Genomic DNA, 20,643 nt, shown 5'->3' on the forward strand with positions numbered 1-20,643 from the left:
GCATTAAATCATCTTAAAAGCAAATTTTTTATATTCTAAAAGACTTAATCTTATATACCTATATATGTATGTATTTATTATATACATATACACATACATATACATGTTGAGGTTTGGTCATTTGTTATGTATTATTATGCTAAGAATAGGACCCCAAGACCTGGCTGCTCCAGACACAAGAGTCTGCATGTAGATCTAAGGGACACTATATGACTTTGCCCCCAAGTTAATTTTGATTGCTGAGTAAAAATGTCTATAGCCTATAGCTGAACATAATGGAGATGGGTGGGTCTTGGTGTTTCCAGCCTCGTAGTCAGTCGTGTGGCTTGGGTAATTGGAGCTAAAAGTAGCCCAGGCAAAACATGGCAAATTATATAATGGAATTATTCACGAGGAATAAACATAATAGCATAGATATCTGCCCAGCTCTTGTACTGTTTAAGGCTAATTATAAATATAAAGGTTGTGTGTGTGTTTTATCTGGGAACTAAATGGTCAAAGGTCAGATAGAATCCCCAGATTGGGATTAAATATTTTTCAATATATATAAATATATAATATTTATGTATAAAATTATATAGATGTATATATATATAAAAGTTGAGACTCAATATATTTGCCATTTATATATTTATATATATACATATGTGCATAAATATATATGTATATATGCCTATATATGCTATTATAAGCTGATATTTTATAGCATAACATTTTTTAATTTAAATGTGGTATTGTTGTGAAAGTATGTATTTACTGTCTTGAAGCCATAATATTTTAGAGTTTACAATTTCACAACATGAACCTGTCAAAGCCTCTTCCTTGCTGGCCAAGACTAGAAGGTTTGGGAGGCTGACATGTCCAGCTGCACGGCATGCTGACGTCAGTGTAAGAGACTATCATTGGTAATGCTACTCCTCCCTCCATCCAGACAACCTCCAATTCCCATTGTACTTCTGGACAGTTTCACGCAGTTCTTATGAGAGTTTTCACCTCCCTTATCTCTCCCATGTTTATTGTCTGTCTTCCATCTATTTTTCACTCTATACCGCATTTTAGATGGTTTCTCAGACCTCCATTTTATCTTGATTTGTTTTTTTGGCTCTCTGACCTTTGGTCTACTTTTCTCCCCTTTTCTTTCTTTCCTTCTCCCTTCAGTAACTATAAGCTTGGTTGCTCTATGCTTATCTGCATACATAAGACAATTTGTATGTGGCTTAAGTACTCTTTTCTAAGGATGTTTGTTTATTTGATTGTGTGTTTTCTGTCAGATGAATCGCTCGTCCTTTAGTTAATTCTTTCACGTGGATTATAATTTTAGTCATAAGCACATTGGACTATTCACATGTATTCTTGTCGAGCTGAAATTCTCTTCGTTCAAAAAAGTAGAGTGTGTTTAACTCTCTCTTTAGGAAATAAAATACAATCTTTTATAAACCCTAAGTATGAAGTATTAACTTGTGTCATTTACATACGGGAGCTTTAAAAGATGGACTGTAGTTGTCATTGTTTCTTGCCTTAACAATTATGTTAGTCAAATTGGGGTCTTGTTCAACTTTATGGTTCTAATTTGACGACAATGACCAAATCCTTTGTCGACTTCAGAGAGATGGAGTGGGAGCCATATTAAGATGGCGTATATTTAACTAAATGTATTTACCTTCATCATAACTTACCCCTTTGGAGAATCCTATTATTTCTCAGGGTATGAAATACTTCTTTCAAATAAATTATGCATTAAATATCTCTATAGTTTTTTTTGTATTGAGAAAGCCTTAAGTTTAATTAAACAGCTGTTGGTTGCCTCTATGTTTTGTGTGCCACGATGGCACCTTTCCGGATGGTACCATGTTAGGCAGGCCATAGGTACTATAGCTGGGCAGAGCTACTGGCTACTTCCCTCCCCGGGAAGCTTGCAGGACAACAACATTTAAAGGAAAACAGGTCATAATTTGAAAGATAGGAAGGTGAGAGAGACTGAAACCATTGAGAGGAGAAAGGGGAAGTGAGAAAATGATGTAATTAGGTTTCAATTTCGAGAAATAAAAATTTAGTCTACAATAAAAAATGTCTACAGCTTTACAATAAGAAAACAAGAGTTCTCTGCACCCAAATCCCGTGGGAGGGAGAGCTAAACCTTCAGAGAGGCAGACACACCTGGGAAAAAAGAAGAGACTGCACTCTGCACACATTACTGATTCCAGAGGAAAACAACAAACGCCATCTGGAACCCTGATGCACTAAAGGTCCCGGAAACGGCGGCGCAGATCTTCCTGGTTGCTGCCGCCGCAGAGAGCTCGTGGGCAGCACCCCGCGAGCGAACTTGAGCCTTGGGACCACAGGTAAGACCAACTTTTCTGCTGCAAGAGACCTGCCTGGTGAACTCAGGACACACAGAGGCAAAATTCCTCTAGGACCGGGCACTTCCTGTGTTTACCTGGAGTCCCACACCCGCGGATCCTGGCCCGCAGCAGCTCTCTGCTACCAAACCCCGTGGGAGAGAGACCTCACCGCCTGGTCAGGTGGGCACTCCTGAGGCTGCAGAGCGGAAGAGACCACCAACATTGCCCACCCCTGCCCACATTCCTGGCCCAAGAGGAAACTGTATACGGCCTCTGGGTTCCCGTAGAGGAGGGCCCAGGAGCAGCAGGACCGCTGCGCCTGAGAAACTGCCATAACCTGAAGGGAGCTACCAGATAAACAGTTCTCTGCACCGAAATCCCATGGGAGGGAGAGCTGAACCTTCAGAGAGGCAGACACGCCTGGGAAACCAGAAGAGACGGCATTCTGCACACATCTCTGACGCCAGAGGAAAACAGCCCATGAGCAAGCTTGAGCCTCGGGACCACAGGTAAGACCAAATTTTCTGCTGCAAGTGACCTGCCTGGTGAACTCAAGACACAGGCCCACAGGAACAGCTGAAGACCTGTAGAGAGGAAAAACTACACGCCCAAAAGCAGAACACTCTGTCCCCATAACTGGCTGAAAGAAAACAGGAAAACAGGTCTACAGCACTCTTGACACACAGGCTTATAGCACAGTCTAGCCACTGTCAGAAATAGCAGAACAAAGTAACACTAGAGATAATCTGACGGCGAGAGGCAAGCACAGGAACCCAAGCAACAGAAACCAAGACTACATGGCACCATCGGAGCCCAATTCTCCCATCAAAACAAACATGGAATATCCAAACACACCAGAAAAGCAAGATCTAGTTTCAAAATCATATTTGATCATGATGCTGGAGGACTTCAAGAAAGACGTGAAGAACTCCCTTAGAGAACAAGTAGAAGCCTACAGAGAGGAATCGCAAAGATCCCTGAAAGAATTCCAGGAAATCATAAATAAACAAGTAGAAGCCCATAGAGAGGAGTCACAAAAATCCCTGAAAGAATTCCAGGAAATCATAAATAAACAAGTAGAAGCCCATAGAGAGGAGTCACAAAAATCCCTGAAAGAATTCCAGGAAAACACAATCAAACAGTTGAAGAATTAAAAATGGAAATAGAAGCAATCAAGAAAGAAGACATGGAAACAACCCTGGATATAGAAAACCAAAAGAAGACACAAGGAGCTGTAGATACAAGCTTCACCAACAGAATACAAGAGATGGAAGAGAGAATCTCAGGAGCAGGAGATTCCATAGAAATCATTGACTCAACTGTCAAAGATAATGTAAAGCGGAAAAAGCTACTGGTCCAAAACATACAGGAAATCCAGGACTCAATCAGAAGATCAAACCTAAGAATAATAGGTATAGAAGAGAGTGAAGACTCCCAGCTCAAAGGACCAGTAAATATCTTCAACAAAATCATAGAAGAAAACTTCCATAACATAAAAAAAGAGATACCCATAGGCATACAAGAAGCCTACAGAACTCCAAATAGATTGGACCAGAAAAGAAACACCTCCCGTCACATAATTGTCAAAACACCAAACGCACAAAATAAAGAAAGAATATTAAAAGCAGTAAGGGAAAAAGGTCAAGTAACATATAAAGGGAGACCTATCAGAATCACACCAGACTTCTCGCCAGAAACTACGAAGGCCAGAAGATCCTGGACTGATGTCATACAGACCCTAAGAGAACACAAATGCCAGCCCAGGTTACTGTATCCAGCAAAACTCTCAATTAATATAGATGGAGAAACCAAGATATTTCATGACAAAACCAAATTTACACAATATCTTTCTACAAATCCAGCACTACAAAGGATAATAAATGGTAAAGCCCAACATAAGGAGGCAAGCTATACCCTAGAAGAAGCAAGAAACTAATCAATCGTCTTGGCAACAAAACAAAGAGAAGAAAAGCACACAAACATAACCTCACATCCAAATATGAATATAACAGGAAGCAATAATCACTATTCCTTAATATCTCTCAACATCAATGGCCTCAACTCCCCAATAAAAAGACATAGATTAACAAACTGGATACGCAACGAGGACCCTGCATTCTGCTGCCTACAGGAAACACACCTCAGAGACAAAGACAGACACTACCTCAGAGTGAAAGGCTGGAAATCAACTTTCGAAGCAAATGGTCCGAAGAAGCAAGCTGGAGTAGCCATTCTAATATCAAATAAAATCAATTTTCAACTAAAAGTCATCAAAAAAGATAAGGAAGGACACTTCATATTCATCAAAGGAAAAATCCACCAAGATGAACTCTCAATCCTAAATATCTATGCCCCAAATAAAAGGGCACCTACATACGTAAAAGAAACCTTACTAAAGCTCAAAACACACATTGCACCTCACACAATAATAGTAGGAGATTTCAACACCCCACTCTCATCAATGGACAGATCATGGAAACAGAAATTACACAGAGACGTAGACAGACTAAGAGAAGTCATGAGCCAAATGGACTTAACAGATATTTATAGAACATTCTATCCTAAAGCAAAAGGATATACCTTCTTCTCAGCTCCTCATGGTACTTTCTCCAAAATTGACCATATAATTGGTCAAAAAACGGGCCTGAACAGGTACAGAAAGATAGAAATAATCCCATGCGTGCTATCAGACCACCACGGCCTAAAGCAGGTCTTCAATAACAATAAGGGAAGAATGCCCACATATACGTGAAAATTGAACAATGCTCTACTCAATGATAACCTGGTCAAGGAAGAAATAAAGAAAGAAATTAAAAACTTTTTAGAATTTAATGAAAATGAAGGTACAACATACCCAAACCTATGGGACACAATGAAAGCTGTGCTAAGAGGAAAACTCATAGCGCTGAGTGCCTGCAGAAAGAAACAGGAAAGAGCATATGTCAGCAGCTTGACAGCACACCTAAAAGCTCTAGAACAAAAAGAAGCAAATACACCCAGGAGGAGTAGAAGGCAGGAAATAATCAAACTCAGAGCTGAAATCAACCAAGTAGAAACAAAAAGGACCATAGAAAGAATCAACAGAACCAAAAGTTGGTTCTTTGAGAAAATCAACAAGATAGATAAACCCTTAGCCAGACTAACGAGAGGACACAGAGAGTGTGTCCAAATTAACAAAATCAGAAATGAAAAGGGAGACATAACTACAGATTCAGAGGAAATTCAAAAAATCATCAGATCTTACTATAAAAACCTATATTCAACAAAAGTTGAAAATCTTCAGGAAATGGACAATTTCCTAGACAGATACCAGGTATCGAAGTTAAATCAGGAACATATAAACCAGTTAAACAACCCCATAACTCCTAAGGAAATAGAAGCAGTCATTAAAGGTCTCCCAACCAAAAAGAGCCCAGGTCCAGACGGGTTTAGTGCAGAATTCTATCAAACCTTCATAGAAGACCTCATACCAATATTATCCAAACTATTCCACAAAATTGAAACAGATGGAGCACTACCGAATTCCTTCCATGAAGCCACAATTACTCTTATACCTAAACCACACAAAGACACAACAAAGAAAGAGAACTTCAGACCAATTTCCCTTATGAATATCGATACAAAAATACTCAATAAAATTCTGGCAAACCGAATCCAAGAGCACATCAAAACAATCATCCACCATGATCAAGTAGGCTTCATCCCAGGCATGCAGGGATGGTTTAATATACGGAAAACCATCAACGTGATCCATTATATACACAAACTGAAAGAACAAAACCACATGATCATTTTATTAGATGCTGAGAAAGCATTTGACAAAATTCAACACCTCTTCATGATAAAAGTCCTGGAAAGAATAGGAATTCAAGGCCCATACCTAAACATAGTAAAAGCCATATACAGCAAACCAGTTGCTAACATTAAACTAAATGGAGAGAAACTTGAAGCAATCCCACTAAAATCAGGGACTAGACAAGGCTGCCCACTCTCTCCCTACTTATTCAATATAGTTCTTGAAGTTCTAGCCAGAGCAATCAGACAACAAAAGGAGGTCAAGGGGATACAGATCAGAAAAGAAGAACTCAAAATATCACTATTTGCAGATGATATGATAATATATTTAAGTGATCCCAAAAGTTCCACCAGAGAACTACTAAAGCTGATAAACAACTTCAGCAAAGTGGCTGGGTATAAAATTAACTCAAATAAATCAGTAGCCTTCCTCTACACAAAAGAGAAACCAGCCGAGAAAGAAATTAGGGAAACGACACCCTTCATAATAGACCCAAATAATATAAAGTACCTCGGTGTGACTTTAACCAAGCAAGTAAAAGATCTGTACAATAAGAACTTCAAGACACTGAGGAAAGAAATTGAAGAAGACCTCAGAAGATGGAAAGATCTCCCATGCTCATGGATTGGCAGGATTAATATAGTAAAAATGGCCATTTTACCAAAAGCGATCTACAGATTCAATGCAATTCCCATCAAAATACCAATCCAATTCTTCAAAGAGTTAGACAGAACAATTTGCAAATTCATCTGGAATAACAAAAAACCCAGGATAGCTAAAACTATCCTCAAAAATAAAAGGACTTCAGGGGGAATCACTATCCCTGAACTCAAGCAGTATTACAGAGCAATAGTGATAAAAACTGCATGGTATTGGTACAGAGACAGACAGATAGACCAATGGAATAGAATTGAAGACCCAGAATGAACCCACACACCTATGGTCACTTGATTTTTGACAAAGGAGCCAAAACCATCCAATGGAAAAAAGATAGCATTTTCAGCAAATGGTGCTGGTTCAACTGGAGGTCAACATGTAGAAGAATGCAGATCGATCCATGCTTATCACCCTGTACAAAGCTTAAGTCCAAGTGGATCAAGGACCTCCACATCAAACCAGACACACTCAAACTAATAGAAGAAAAACTAGGGAAGCATCTGGAACACATGGGCACTGGAAAAAATTTCCTGAACAAAACACCAATGGCTTATGCTCTAAGATCAAGAATCGACAAATGGGATCACATAAAACTGCAAAGCTTCTGTAAGGCAAAGGACACTGTGGTTAGGACAAAACGGCAACCAACAGATTGGGAAAAGATCTTTACCAATCCTACAACGGATAGAGGCCTTATATCCAAAATATACAAAGAACTCAAGAAGTTAGACCTCAGGGAGACAAATAACCCTATTAAAATATGGGGTTCAGAGCTAAACAAAGAATTCACAGCTGAGGAATGCTGAATGGCTGAGAAACACCTAAAGAAATATTCAACATCTTTAGTCATAAGGGAAATGCAAATCAAAACAACCCTGAGATTTCACCTCACACCAGTGAGAATGGCTAAGATCAAAAACTCAGGTGACAGCAGATGCTGGCCAGGATGTGGAGAAAGAGGAACATTCCTCCATTGTTGGTGGGGTTGCAGACTGGTACAACTATTCTGGAAATCAGTCTGGAGGTTCCTCAGAAAATTGGACATTGAACTGCCTGAGGATCCAGCTATACCTCTCTTGGGCATATACCCAAAAGATGCCTCAACATATAAAAAAGACACGTGCTCCACTATGTTCATCGCAGCCTTATTTATAATAGCCAGAAGCTGGAAAGAACCCAGATGCCCTTCAACAGAGGAATGGATACAGAAAATGTGGTACATCTACACAATGGAATATTACTCAGCTATCAAGAACAATGACTTTATGAAATTCGTGGGCAAATGGTTGGAACTGGAAAATATCATCCTGAGTGAGCTAACCCAATCACAGAAAGACATTCATGGTATGCACTCATTGATAAGTGGCTATTAGTCCAAATGCTTGAATTACCCTAGATGCCTAGAACAAATGAAACTCAAGACGGTTGATCAAAATGTGAATGCTTCACTCCTTCTTTAAAAGGGGAACAAGAATACCCTTGGCAGGGAAGAGAGAGGCAAAGATTAAAACAGATACTGAAGGAACACCCATTCAGAGCCTGCCCCACATGTGGCCCATACATATACAGCCACCCAATTAGACAAGATGGATGAAGCAAAGAAGTGCAGACTGACAGGAGCCGGATGTAGATCGCTCCTGAGAGACACAGCCAGAATACAGCAAATACAGAGGCGAATGCCAGCAGCAAACCACTGAACTGAGAATAGGACCCCCATTGAAGGAATCAGAGAAAGAACTGGAAGAGCTTGAAGGGGCTCGTCCCCATATGTACAACAATGCCAAGCAACCAGAGCTTCCAGGTACTAAGCCACTACCTAAAGACTATACATGGACTGACCTGGACTCTGACCTCATAGGTAGCAATGAATATCCTAGTAAGAGCACCAGTGGAAGGGGAAGCCCTGGGTCCTGCTAAGACTGAACCCCCAGTGAACTAGACTGTTGGGGGGAGGGCGGCAATGGAGGGAGGGTGGGGAGGGGAACATCCATAAGGAAGGGGAGGGGGGAGGGGGATGTTTGCCCGGAAACCGGGAAAGGGAATAACACTCGAAATGTATATAAGAAATACTCAAGTTAATTAAAAAACAAAAAAACAAAAAACAAAAAAAACACATTTCAGGTGTTGCTAATTTAGCCATTCTTTTAGGAACCAGTAATCAAACTATTGGTCATTCTATTCATAATTTTAATAATATATAGCTAATAAAAAGCATAAATGCATGCATATTTATATGTGCTCTTACATTGCATACTATAGTCCAAAAGAAAAAAAAAACAGTGCATCAAATCCAAAAGACACATAAGAATTCAAACTTTCAAACTTAGGACTGACTGAAGGAGACATATTCTGAAACAGCCTAATTGTACTGTAGCAGGAGTTTAAGCTGTGAGACTAAAGAGTGACAGCCAGCATGCCCAGCATTTCACACAGCACATTTCACAGGGACTTAACTGACAGACATGCAGGCCTGAACAGCCAAGGCAGGATCAATTGGACCATCTCAACTTGGTTCAGAAAGAAGAGCATTTATGTTGGCCAGGGCAAATGTAACTTCGTTGAAGTGGGACATACATGCCTTATCCTAAAGTAATATCAAAAATCCGGGCATGTTGCTGGCATCAGGGTCTGACTGCAAAGCTCAACATGCTACTCTAATGGTTTTGTCTATTTATAGCTTACTGAAAATTCTTACAGACACACCTGACTAGAATAACTGTGGAACAGTTATGGCGGTTATGAATCAAGATAGCTCAACCATGTCAAGCTGTTACACTCATACAAATAAGTTTTCCTTTTTTATTGGTGTATACTAATTGTACATAGGACTTGAGTTAAATAAGGATATTTTCATCAAAGTGTATATTGTAGTAGAAGTATATTTATTCTTCCCTCCTGCCTCTTTATTCTCCTGCTTCTTCTCCTCCTCTTTCTCTCCATCCCATTAGTTCCATTAGACAATTTTACTTCTACTTGTATATCATACATACATTCACATGTATATACATACATATTTCATACATACACAAATACATACATAATTTTCTTTATGGTATTAAATCAAGGAACAATGAATTGTTTTAATAATTGAGACATTTGCCATTCTAAAATTAACTAATTCACTCAGTATGATTATCTCCAGTTGCACTCATTTCCTGGAGACATAGCTTCATTTTCATTATTGAAAAACAAGTTCATATAGATCTCACATTTCTTATCCATTTCTCTGCTAATGGATACATAGTTTTATTCCATAATTTGTGAGTAGTGTTGCATACACACTGATATACAAGTTACTCTATAATATGTTGACTTGGAGTTTTTCCAATAACTCCTAGAACTAGTATAGATATGTCAGATGGTACATTTATTGTTTTGGGGACTACCAAACTAATTGCATTAAAGACTGACTTTTTCTGTTCCCACTAGCATTATATAATTGTTCCCTTCCTTCTCATTCTTGCCAAAATCTGTTATTATTTGTTTTGCTAATGACTGCCATTCTGCTTTGGGTGTGATGGAATATCTCTGTACTTTAAATATTAATTTGTCTGATGGCAAATGCCACTGAATTTTGTTCATATTTTTGTTAGTAATTTGCATTTCAACTTTTGGTAACTGTTTCATTAGCCCATTTACCGAATTGATTATTTGATTTCTTGTCATGTTGTTTTGAGATTTTTATAAATTCTAGGTAGGAATCATCAGTTTAATGTATAGCTAGCAAAGAATTTTCCCCGTTCTATAGACAGTCTCTTCCAGTGTTTCATTTATTGTGTAGAAGCTTTTTAAATCTCATGCTGTCCTATTTAACAAGTGTTGACATTATTTTCCAATTAGATAGAATTCTTTTCAGAATACCCTTGTCTAGATCTATATCTCGAGGTGTTTTTCCTCTTTGGGTCTTACATTAAGATCCATCATCTATTTGGAGTTGACTTTTGTGCAGGGTGAGAAATAAGAACATGCAGTTTTAGAACTCCATTTGTTAATGAGACTCTCTTTTCTCCAATGTCTATTTTGGGGTATCTTAATCATAAAATAAGGTGGCTGTGAGATATATATATATATATTCATATTCCACTTATCTATGTCTTCTTTTCAGTGTCATGTTGTTTAGTTACTATGCCTCTGTAGTACAGCTTAAGGTTGAGTATTTTCATGCTCTTAGCATTGTCTTTTCTGTTTATAATTACTTTGGATATTTGAAAGTTCAGGGTGTTGTTTTGTTTTGTTGTGTTGTGTTGTGTTTTGCTTCCATGGAACTTTTACAATTATTTCCTCATTGTTTGAAGAATATAATTGAAGAGATGAACTTGTAGATTACTTTGAGAATTAAAGTTTTTTAACAATATTCATTGTGTCAATCCATAGGTATAAAAAGTCTTTCAATTTTCTAGAGTATTGTTCTATTTCTTTCTCCAGTGTCTTAAAGTTTTTATTGTAGAGGTTCTTCATCCCATTGTTTAAGCTTATTCTTAAGTATTTTTGTGGAGCTATTAGTAATGTAATTTCTTTCCTAATTTATATCTTGGTAGGTTCATTACTGATATATAGAAAACTTATTCCCTTCTACATGTTAACCTTGGTATTTTGCCAAAAGTGCTACTCAGGAATCCATAGGAGCTATTGTGCTCTGCTGAAGAATATGTCTAACAAACACTATTCAGGAGACCCTGAAAATAGCAAAAGAATCAGAAAAAGAAACTGGTAGAAGAGTCTATAATTGAAAGCAAGTTTATATCAAAGACTTTAAGTGAGGAAGAAGTTGAGAAAGAGGATGAAGATGCTGGTTTGCATCAAGAGACACATAAGTGGGCATTAAACCAAGGACACACCAGGAAAAGAGCAAAGTCTAATTTCAAGCTCAAGTCGGGTCATTCTGGCAGTGTGTGAGGAGTCCTCCACCATTATTTGCTGAAGGGCCACTAGACACTCAGTATAAAATTTAATTGAATTTCAGCTCTCCTTCTGACTAAGAGGAACAAAAGCCCACAAAAGGCATCTCTGAAAAGGAATGGAAGGATGAAAGCAAAGAAAAAGTCCCAAGAAAGATGCTATCCAGAGTTTCCAACCAAGGATATGAAAACTCCATTGGAATAGACTCATGCGGATTTCTTTAAATACATCGAAATGGACTCAAGGGACCAAATGATGCTGCTAAAATTAGAACAGGAGATTCTGAAATATATGGATGACAGCAATGCTGTTAAACCTATAGCTACTGAATTTGAAATGGACCACAATCATCTGGGTCAAACTAGGAACATCGTCAGCATCAAAGAAGCCAGCAACATAAGAATCTATGAACAGATTTTCAGAACATATGAAAGATGAGCATTTCAACAAATTCATTTTCAAGAAAGATGATGCCAGTAAGATGAGACGCAAACTAGATAGAACAGACATTTAAATGACATTAGAGGAAACTGTCAAAGTACTGAGCCACACTTCATGCAGCCACCAGAGTAACATAGATCCCTGGAGCCACTGCCTTAAAACACCAAAGATTCAGGTGGCTGTGCAAAACATTTGACTCCCTGTCACAAAAGCCAGCAACTGTAGCATGTAGTTTTAGTTCTACCTGCCTTTAGCTCTGGGAGATGACCGTGCTACCAGACCCTCCCAGGTTCCCCTGAATCCAAAGATAAAGGACACAGACACATAGTTGTTCAATTTCAACTTGCCTTCTGGCAAAATTGCTGGGTGCTACTACCTCCCACCTGGAAAAGCATGCCCTTATCAATTCTTATCTCTCTCCCCTACTTGTCCTAAACTTCAGTTGCTAAATGCCCGTGACCACCACAAAAGCCACTCCACCACAAAGGCCACTCCATTTTGAGATCTGAGTTCTTCTCTCTCCAAAGCATGGCAAACTCCTCTCTCCTCCCTTGCGTCTCCAAACTCCAGGGACCTGAAATTCCTGCCTGTATCTTTCTTCCAGCAATTGGCCCATGGCTTCCTTTACTGACAGATCAAGAACCAATTTGGGAACAGTACCTTAATAGCAGCAGCACCCGCTACAAGCAGCTTCAATGTAATCTCCATCTTTACATATCTAGGATCTTCTCCTTCATAATGCCCAGAAGCAGCAGCAGCAACAAAAACAACACTACTTACTTAATCATACACTACTTAGTCAGCATACACTACATAATCAACATACACTACTTAATCAGTAAGTCCTGCCACTCCAAGGCTACATTAGCCCCCTCAACAGAGCCAGGTTTCTTACTTTCCCCTGAACGGTATCCTAACCCCAACCATCGATTTTGACCCCTCTCTTACCCATTGGCCTATTGCTGTCAGCATGTTCAAGAACTGCCTCATCCATCCCAGTAGCATGGTTTACAGCCCAGCTAAACAGCAGTAGATGCTTACCAAAACATGCTTGGGGGGGGGGGGCGTGCATTGGCTTCAGAACAAGGACCTACTCAGCAACTAGGAGAGCATCATGGGAGAGCCTATGCAAGGTCTAGTTGTTCAAAACATTTCACTGTATTCTTTCCAAGTCCTAATAGGAAGTGACTTGCAAGAATTTGCCCAGTTGCCTTTCCAGCAACCCATGCTAGTCCCTGCTAGCCAGTAGCTGCAAGAAGGCCTCCCAGCAGAAATTTATCTCTGTACCACAGCAGAATCCTCCTGGTACAGCAGAACAGTAAGAAAAGTGTCACCTGGATATCCAGAATGCAACCATAGTCTGATAGAATCACCATAAATATTACAGTGTGGACCAGCTGGATCAGAAACCAGGAACCCAGCAAAACACTGGTAATAACTCCCAGGAGCAACACACAAATTAACAGCATCCATGACACATCTCCTATCTGTTCTCTAGAACTCTCTTGTTAGCAGTCTGCGTTATATCTGTACTGAACTCAGTCCCCTACCTGTCTAAACACAATTTCCCTAGCCAAAGGGTGCTGGTCAGCCATTATAGTATAATCTTTCCATTTGTCTACCCTTGCTCTTTGACAAGTTAACTTACATGATACACCAGGGACTGATTGGATTGAAGCATGGAAACTGGGGCAAGCAGCAAACATTCAAATCTACTGCCACTGACCAAGAAAAGCAGATTTAATGCTAGAGATTTCAGAGCTCCATGCAGGCATCACCCATAGGAAAGTGTCCAAACTCTTCAGCCAGTTCCAGATGCCTAGGACCACCATTCCTTGTATTCCACTGTGGCTATACTCCCCGTTCCCCTAGTTGCCCATAACTTCTTGCATTTCATCAAAAACTCTGCAAGTCATTTCAATTTTTAAGTGGCCAAAAAGAACTATGACCTAGGGATTTTGGAGTAAAGCAGCTCCTAACAAATGTGGAGGGGAAGAAAGTGATATAGAGGAAACATGAGGACTGAGTAGAGGGAGCCAAAGCAGAAAGACTGGGCCAGAGGTAGGAAATAAGGAGACGGCTGCCAGGCTGGAGCCTACCACATTATAGCTGAAGAGAGAAGCAAACAGGCTTGCACTGGTTCTGGACTCCGTTCTACTCCTTGGGTGGCCTTTTCCCTGCTTGGGCCTTTATGGTTCCCTGCTCTTCCCGTCTCCTCTGTCATCTTTCTCCAACCTCTTCTCCAACTATTAAATTAATTTCCCTCATATTCTCCTCCTTCCCCATTTCCCTAACATCCCAATCTCCCTTTCCTCTTTTGACCTCAAATGAAAGTATTTATTTAGACAGAATTTTTCAAAAAATTCATTGATTTCTCTATTCTCTCATTTTCTCCATTTTGTCTCTCTACACTTCCCCCTCTCCATCCCCAGAACACTTGTATATTCTCCTTACAGTTTATGACACAGTACGAGAGACACATCGATATGGATGTATAGGGCTATGACTCCGTGGGTCTCTTCATGCTATGTCTTGCCAGGCTGGCTGTGTGGGTTCGGTGAGGGGAAGAGCGAACCCAGGCAGGGAGGGGGAACAGCTTTCACCGCCTCCAGTTGCTGGTCCTTCTCCTTTGTGCCACTGCCACTTGAGTTGCTCGGGCTGGGCTGAGCCAACAGGTGACTGACTAGCCAGGGAGGTGTACAGGGGAGCTTCTGGGGTCAGTTTCCGGGAGAGCAGATCTCTTCCCCAAGCAGCAGTGTTACAGCTCTTAGGATGGACGATCTCGAGCGATGGAATGATTCCTGCACACTTTTAATCCTGAACACGACCCTTAAATACAGTTTTTGGATGGGTCACGGTCTGACAGCTGGTACTTCCTATTGGTTTGGCCTGAGAGCTTAGGAAGACTTCATCTTCATATTCAGGGGCGTGGTCCTGTTTCTATGACTGATCTGTCTTGAGCCTATGTGACCTGTGGTCATGTCCTCACCTGTGGAGGAGGAATTTGGGGAGTTGTCCTATGTGACTGATCTATCTTGTGCCTAAGTAACCTATGGTCACATCCTTATCTGGAGAGGAGGGGCTTGAGGCATTGCCCTACATGACTGGTCTGTCTCAAACCTCTCTACAGGGGTCTTTGGGGGCGCAGTTACTTGAGGCCCTGATATTCTGGGAGGCTGAGAATGCACCTGCCATCCTTTTAGGGTCTCCCAGGGATTCACCCTATATTGACCAGGGGGGATTCAACCTATATTGACCAGGAATCAGGGTACCTTTTACTGCCCGCCACCCCACATGGATGCACTGTAAATTTTATTTAATCTTTTCTTTGCGCATGAGTTACTTGTGTGGAGCTTCATTCTGTTTTTAAATATAAAAAACACATCACTCAGAAAAAAATGACTTTTCAAATTCTTTCAGAAAGAAATCTCTAATCTACTGTTACTGAAATCAAGGGTGCCATACCCATGTAAAGAAAAAGTATAAGTTCTTAAATTAATTTCATGTAGGACAAAGTTAAATTTTAATCAACTTTAAAATCAAAACTATCAAAACTTCCACAATTCAATTCAGAGAGATTCGTGGTGGAATCAACATCCTTTGTAGTATATTTTTATTCTTCTTCCTCTGGCCTATTCATCATTTGTCACATGACTAGCACACAGTAGACATCTCATACATAGCACAAAAGCAGCCTGTGTGATTTTTGACTGGTTGTGTGTCATAAAAATGTGATAATGTCTATGAGAGTTACAAGAACCACTCAGTAGATTTTGGCAACAGACTAGTCAAGGAGTAAAGACTAGAATATGCTTAGATATGTTTGCTCTTAAAGTAGTATATGTCCAATTCTAGTTAAGAGGTATAGTTTCAGAATTATGAAATTATTTAAAGAAAAAATTGAATTCTGTGTTTGTACTTAGCAATGATCTAGAAATTGACATAGATATATTCGGAACTATTTGGAAAATTAGTAGTATTGCCTCCTAATCACTATATGTTCATGATTTAAAAATCAGGCCTTGCATGCCAGATGGTCGGTCATGTGAGGCCAAATTGAATCTTATTAATTATCATGAACCCAAAGAACAAAATGTCAAACTGATGGCCTATATAATATAGACACACCAACACCAAAAAACATGATAATAGGGAGACGACTATACCACGTATCACATCACCACCAGCACAGCACGCATTGTTTAACTGTACATCTTGATGTGTGCTGGGTATGTTTACAATAAACTTCAATCTGTTTGCTGTTTTGATTGGTTTTGGTTTGTGTGGTTCTTTGGTTGGTTGGTTGGTTGGTTGGTTGGTTGATTGGTTGGTTGAATGGATGGTTTGGTTGTAAATATAAAAAAAAATCATGTCATTGAAAATTACTCTTTCAAGACCTTTCAAGAGAAAATGTTTACCTACTGCTCTGAAATGCACATTGTACTCTACAACAGTAGCATGAGGGTTATCATTATTTCTCCACTCTAAGTGACCCATTGAGTTTCGTAAACCATCATTTTCTTGCATATTAAAATAATGCTGTCAATTTACATTCTATTGAATTTATTGTTTCACTTTGATTATATATTTTATTTATTTTAAGGTTTTATAATAGTAGTAAAAGGTTAATTGCTAAGAAAATACTCATCACAATAAATTTAAGAAAATAGGCCACAGAGCTGTGTCCCTTTCGAATGGAATATATGCAATATTCAAGTCTGAACAAAACTGTACCTTTAAGAGATCTACTCAAAATAGTCTAGTGTAGCTTTCATTCCTTCTTCTCAGACGTATTCTTCATCCTATTGCAGCCTGACAGCCAGAGTCTCTCTTTCTACCCTACCCCCATTCCCTGAGAACTGTGTATCTTGGTGCTGACCATGGATCTTACTGACTACTATGTTCTACATCTTTGCTCGTCTGTCACAGCCCCCATATTTTTGTTTATTTTTTAGGATCCAAAGAGGTAACAGCAACTAAAGAATGGAAGACACACCTAAGAAGACAAAACAAGATATCTGCACAAATAGACCTCTCAAACATGGTAACTTCAGATGTGTATAACTAAACACAAAACCACCAACATGAACAGCCAGCAGAATCCAGTAACTGTACTGCAATAGGCACTAGAAATACAATTTAGCTGGCACATAAAACAGGAACCTCAAAATAGTAATTATTAATATATTCAAGGACTTAAAGAAGGTATTAAAAATGCCTTAATGAAGATCATTAAAAGGTAGTCAAAGGAAATAAGAAAACTGATTTAAAATAGTCTCCTCCCTATTATAATGAGATTATAATAAGACAGTAGTACTCAATCTGTGGGTTATGACCCCTTTGGGATCCAAACAACCCTTTCACAGGGGTCAAAAATCACATATCCTGTATGTCAGGTATTTATATTATGGTTTGTAACAGTAGCAAAATTACAGTAGCAAAAGTAGCAATGAAAACCATTTTACAGTTAGGAATCACCACAACATGACAAACTGTATTAAAGGGTTGAAATATTAAGAATGTTGAAATATTAAGAATTGGTTTAAAACAAGAAATAGAAACATCAAAGAAAATCAAAAACTGAAAGAAAACTGGAAATGAAGAACTTTCAATGTCAAACAAAAGTCTTACCAATAGATCACAAGATATGGAAGATTTTCGTGTCTCAAAAGACAAGTAAGAAAAAATGGATAATTCACAGTCAAAGAAAATGTTAAATCCAAAACAAAACAAAAAAATCCAAGCACAAAATATTTAGAAAATCTTGGATACTATGAAAAGCCTACAATTATGAATTACAAGGATCAAGGAATGCAAAGAAATTCAAATGAAAGGCACAGAAAAAAAAGTTTTAACAAAATCGTAAAAGAAAATTTTTCCCAATCTAAAAGAGGTGTCTATCAAGATAAAAGAAGTGCACAGAACATAAAAGAAACAGAACCAGAAAAACAAATATCCCACATAATAATCACAAAACTAAGTGTACAGAATAAAGAAAGATATTAAAAGCTGCAAGGGGGAAAGACCAAGTCATATATAAATTCAGGCCCATTAAAACAGCACCTAGTTTATCAGTGGAGTTTCTGAAAGCCAGAAGGGCTTGGACAGATGTTCTACAAACTCTGATAGACCACTAATGTGAGTGCGGATGACTACATCCATCAAATCAATCAATCAAAATTGATGGAGAAAGTAAAACATTCCACAATAAAAACAAATTTAAGCAAATTCTATCTGCCATTCCAGCACTACAGAAGGCAATAGAAGGAAAACTTTAGTATAAAGAAGTTAGTCACATCTAAAAAGACACAAGGAATAAATAATCCCAGAACAGTAAATCAAAAGTGGAGGACCTGATTCTATAATAACAAAATAACAAGAATCAATGCACACTGTTCATTAATGACATTTAATGTAAATGATCTTAATTCCCCCATTAAAGAAACACAGATTAACAGATTAGGTTATAAAAAAGGGATCCAAAAGAAAAATAAAAAATAAATAAATAAATAAATAAAAAAGGGATCCATCCTTCTGCTTCATGCAAGAAACACACATTACCCATCAATGGTAGACACCACCTCAAGGTAAAAGGATTTGAAAAGATGTTCTAAACAAATAAATTCAAGAAGCAAGTAGTTATGCCCATGTTAGTATTTGACAAAAGAGACTATAAAACAAAACTAATGAGAAGAGACAAGTAAGGAGATTACATACTCACTAAAGGAAGTATCTACTAAGAGGATATTGTAATTCTAAATATGTATGCACGAAAGACAAGGACACACATATTTCTGACAGGAATACCACTACAGCTAAAATCACATATTAACTTTTGACAGTGATATTGGGTAACCCATACTATACTCTCAACAATAGATAGGTTACATAAACAAAAACTAAAATTAAATGCTGCAGTTAAATGGCTTCAAAATCAAATGAACATTGCATGAATCTACAGAACACTCCAACAAAAACACTAAAGAATATGCTTTCTTAACAGCTGTGAAACTTTCTCCAAAATTTGCCACATTCTAGGACAAAAAGCAAGTCTCAACAAATACAATAAAGCTGACATAGTATCATTCATCCAAGAATACATCTAAAAGACTATCTGCCATGATCAAGTTACCTTCATTTCAGAGATGCTGGGATGATTCAACACATATAACTCACTAATCCACCACATACAACAGACTGAAAGACAAAAGCCACATGATCGTTTCATTAGGTACAAAGAATACCTCTACAAAATACAACATCCTCTCATGCTACGGGTCTTGAAAAGACTTGGTATATAAGGGACACATCTCAACAAAATTAAGGCAACTTATTGCAACCCCACAGCTAACATAAACCTAAATTAAGTGCTAACATCTGCTAAATTAAGTGTTAATTCTGCTAACATCAGCAATAAGTCAAGGATACCCATACTCCTCACACCTATTTAACTACTCATAGCACTTGAAATCTTAAATAGAGCAGTAAGAAAACTGAAGGGGATCAAGAGGACACCAGTGGAGAAAGAAGACATCAGAGTATTTCTATTTACAGATGACATAATTTTATAGGTAAAAGACTCTTATAAATTCACTAGGAAACTTCTACAACTGGCAAACATTTTTCACAGAGTAGCAGGATATAAAATTACCACAAAAATCAATATCCTTCCTATATACAAATGACAGACTGATAAAGAAAACAGGGAAACAATAATGCCTTTCATGATAGCCTCAAACAAACAAACAAACAAACAAACAAACAAAAACCTCTTGATATAATTCCAATCAAGCAGATGAAAGATTAGAACCCTGAAAAAGACAGAAGATAATAAGATTCCCCATACTCATGGATCAGTAAGATTAATATTGTAAAAAATGTCTATACTAACAAAAGCAATCTACAGAAATCTCTACCAAAATTACATAATAATTCTTCATACAAACTGAAAAAATCTTCAGCTTCATATGGACACACATGGATACAGACCCACACATACACCAAGGGTGAAAAATGGCAAGATAAGAAGATGAAGAAGTTTGCAAACCCATATAAAGAACAACAATATCAACCAACCAGAACCCCCGAGCTCCCAGGGACTGAACCAACAACCAAAGAATACAGCCATGGCTCCAGCCACATATGTAGCAGAGAATGGCATTGTCTGGCATCACAGGAGGAGAGGCCCTTGGTCCTGTGAAGGCTCATTTCCCTAGTTTAGGGGAATGTGAGGTAGAAGTGGGTAAGTAGGAGGGGGAACATCCTCATAGAAACAGGGAGAGGGGATATGGAAAAGGGGAAACCAGGAAAGGGGATAACATTTGAAATGTAAACACATAAAATATCCAATAAGAATGCAAAAGAAAAAGAAAAATGACAGGATAGCTAAAACTATCCTGAATAATAAAACTAACGGGGACATCAACCTCCCATATTTCAAGCTGTACTACAGAGTCATAGTAATAAAAGCAGCATGATATTGGCATAAAGAGAGACATGTTGATCAAT

The 20,643-nt window shown here is 38.5% G+C and overlaps 1 protein-coding gene and 2 pseudogenes across 1 annotated transcript in view; 2 read left to right on the forward strand and 1 right to left on the reverse strand.

Annotated features, from left to right (window-relative positions):
• The window catches only part of LOC147995459 (uncharacterized), a 272,034-nt gene that overhangs the window by 232,144 nt on the left and 19,247 nt on the right, over nt 1-20,643 (reverse strand). The gene's annotated exons all lie outside the window — the stretch shown is intronic.
• Nucleotides 875-12,132, forward strand: LOC148006467 (R3H domain-containing protein 2 pseudogene; annotated as a pseudogene).
• On the forward strand, nt 12,162-14,007 carry LOC147995460 (R3H domain-containing protein 2-like; annotated as a pseudogene).

Source organism: Rattus norvegicus, chromosome 3 (assembly GCF_021556685.1).
Source record: "Rattus norvegicus strain SHRSP/BbbUtx chromosome 3, alternate assembly SHRSP_T2T, whole genome shotgun sequence".
In the NCBI taxonomy this organism is placed as follows: Eukaryota; Metazoa; Chordata; class Mammalia; order Rodentia; family Muridae; genus Rattus; species Rattus norvegicus.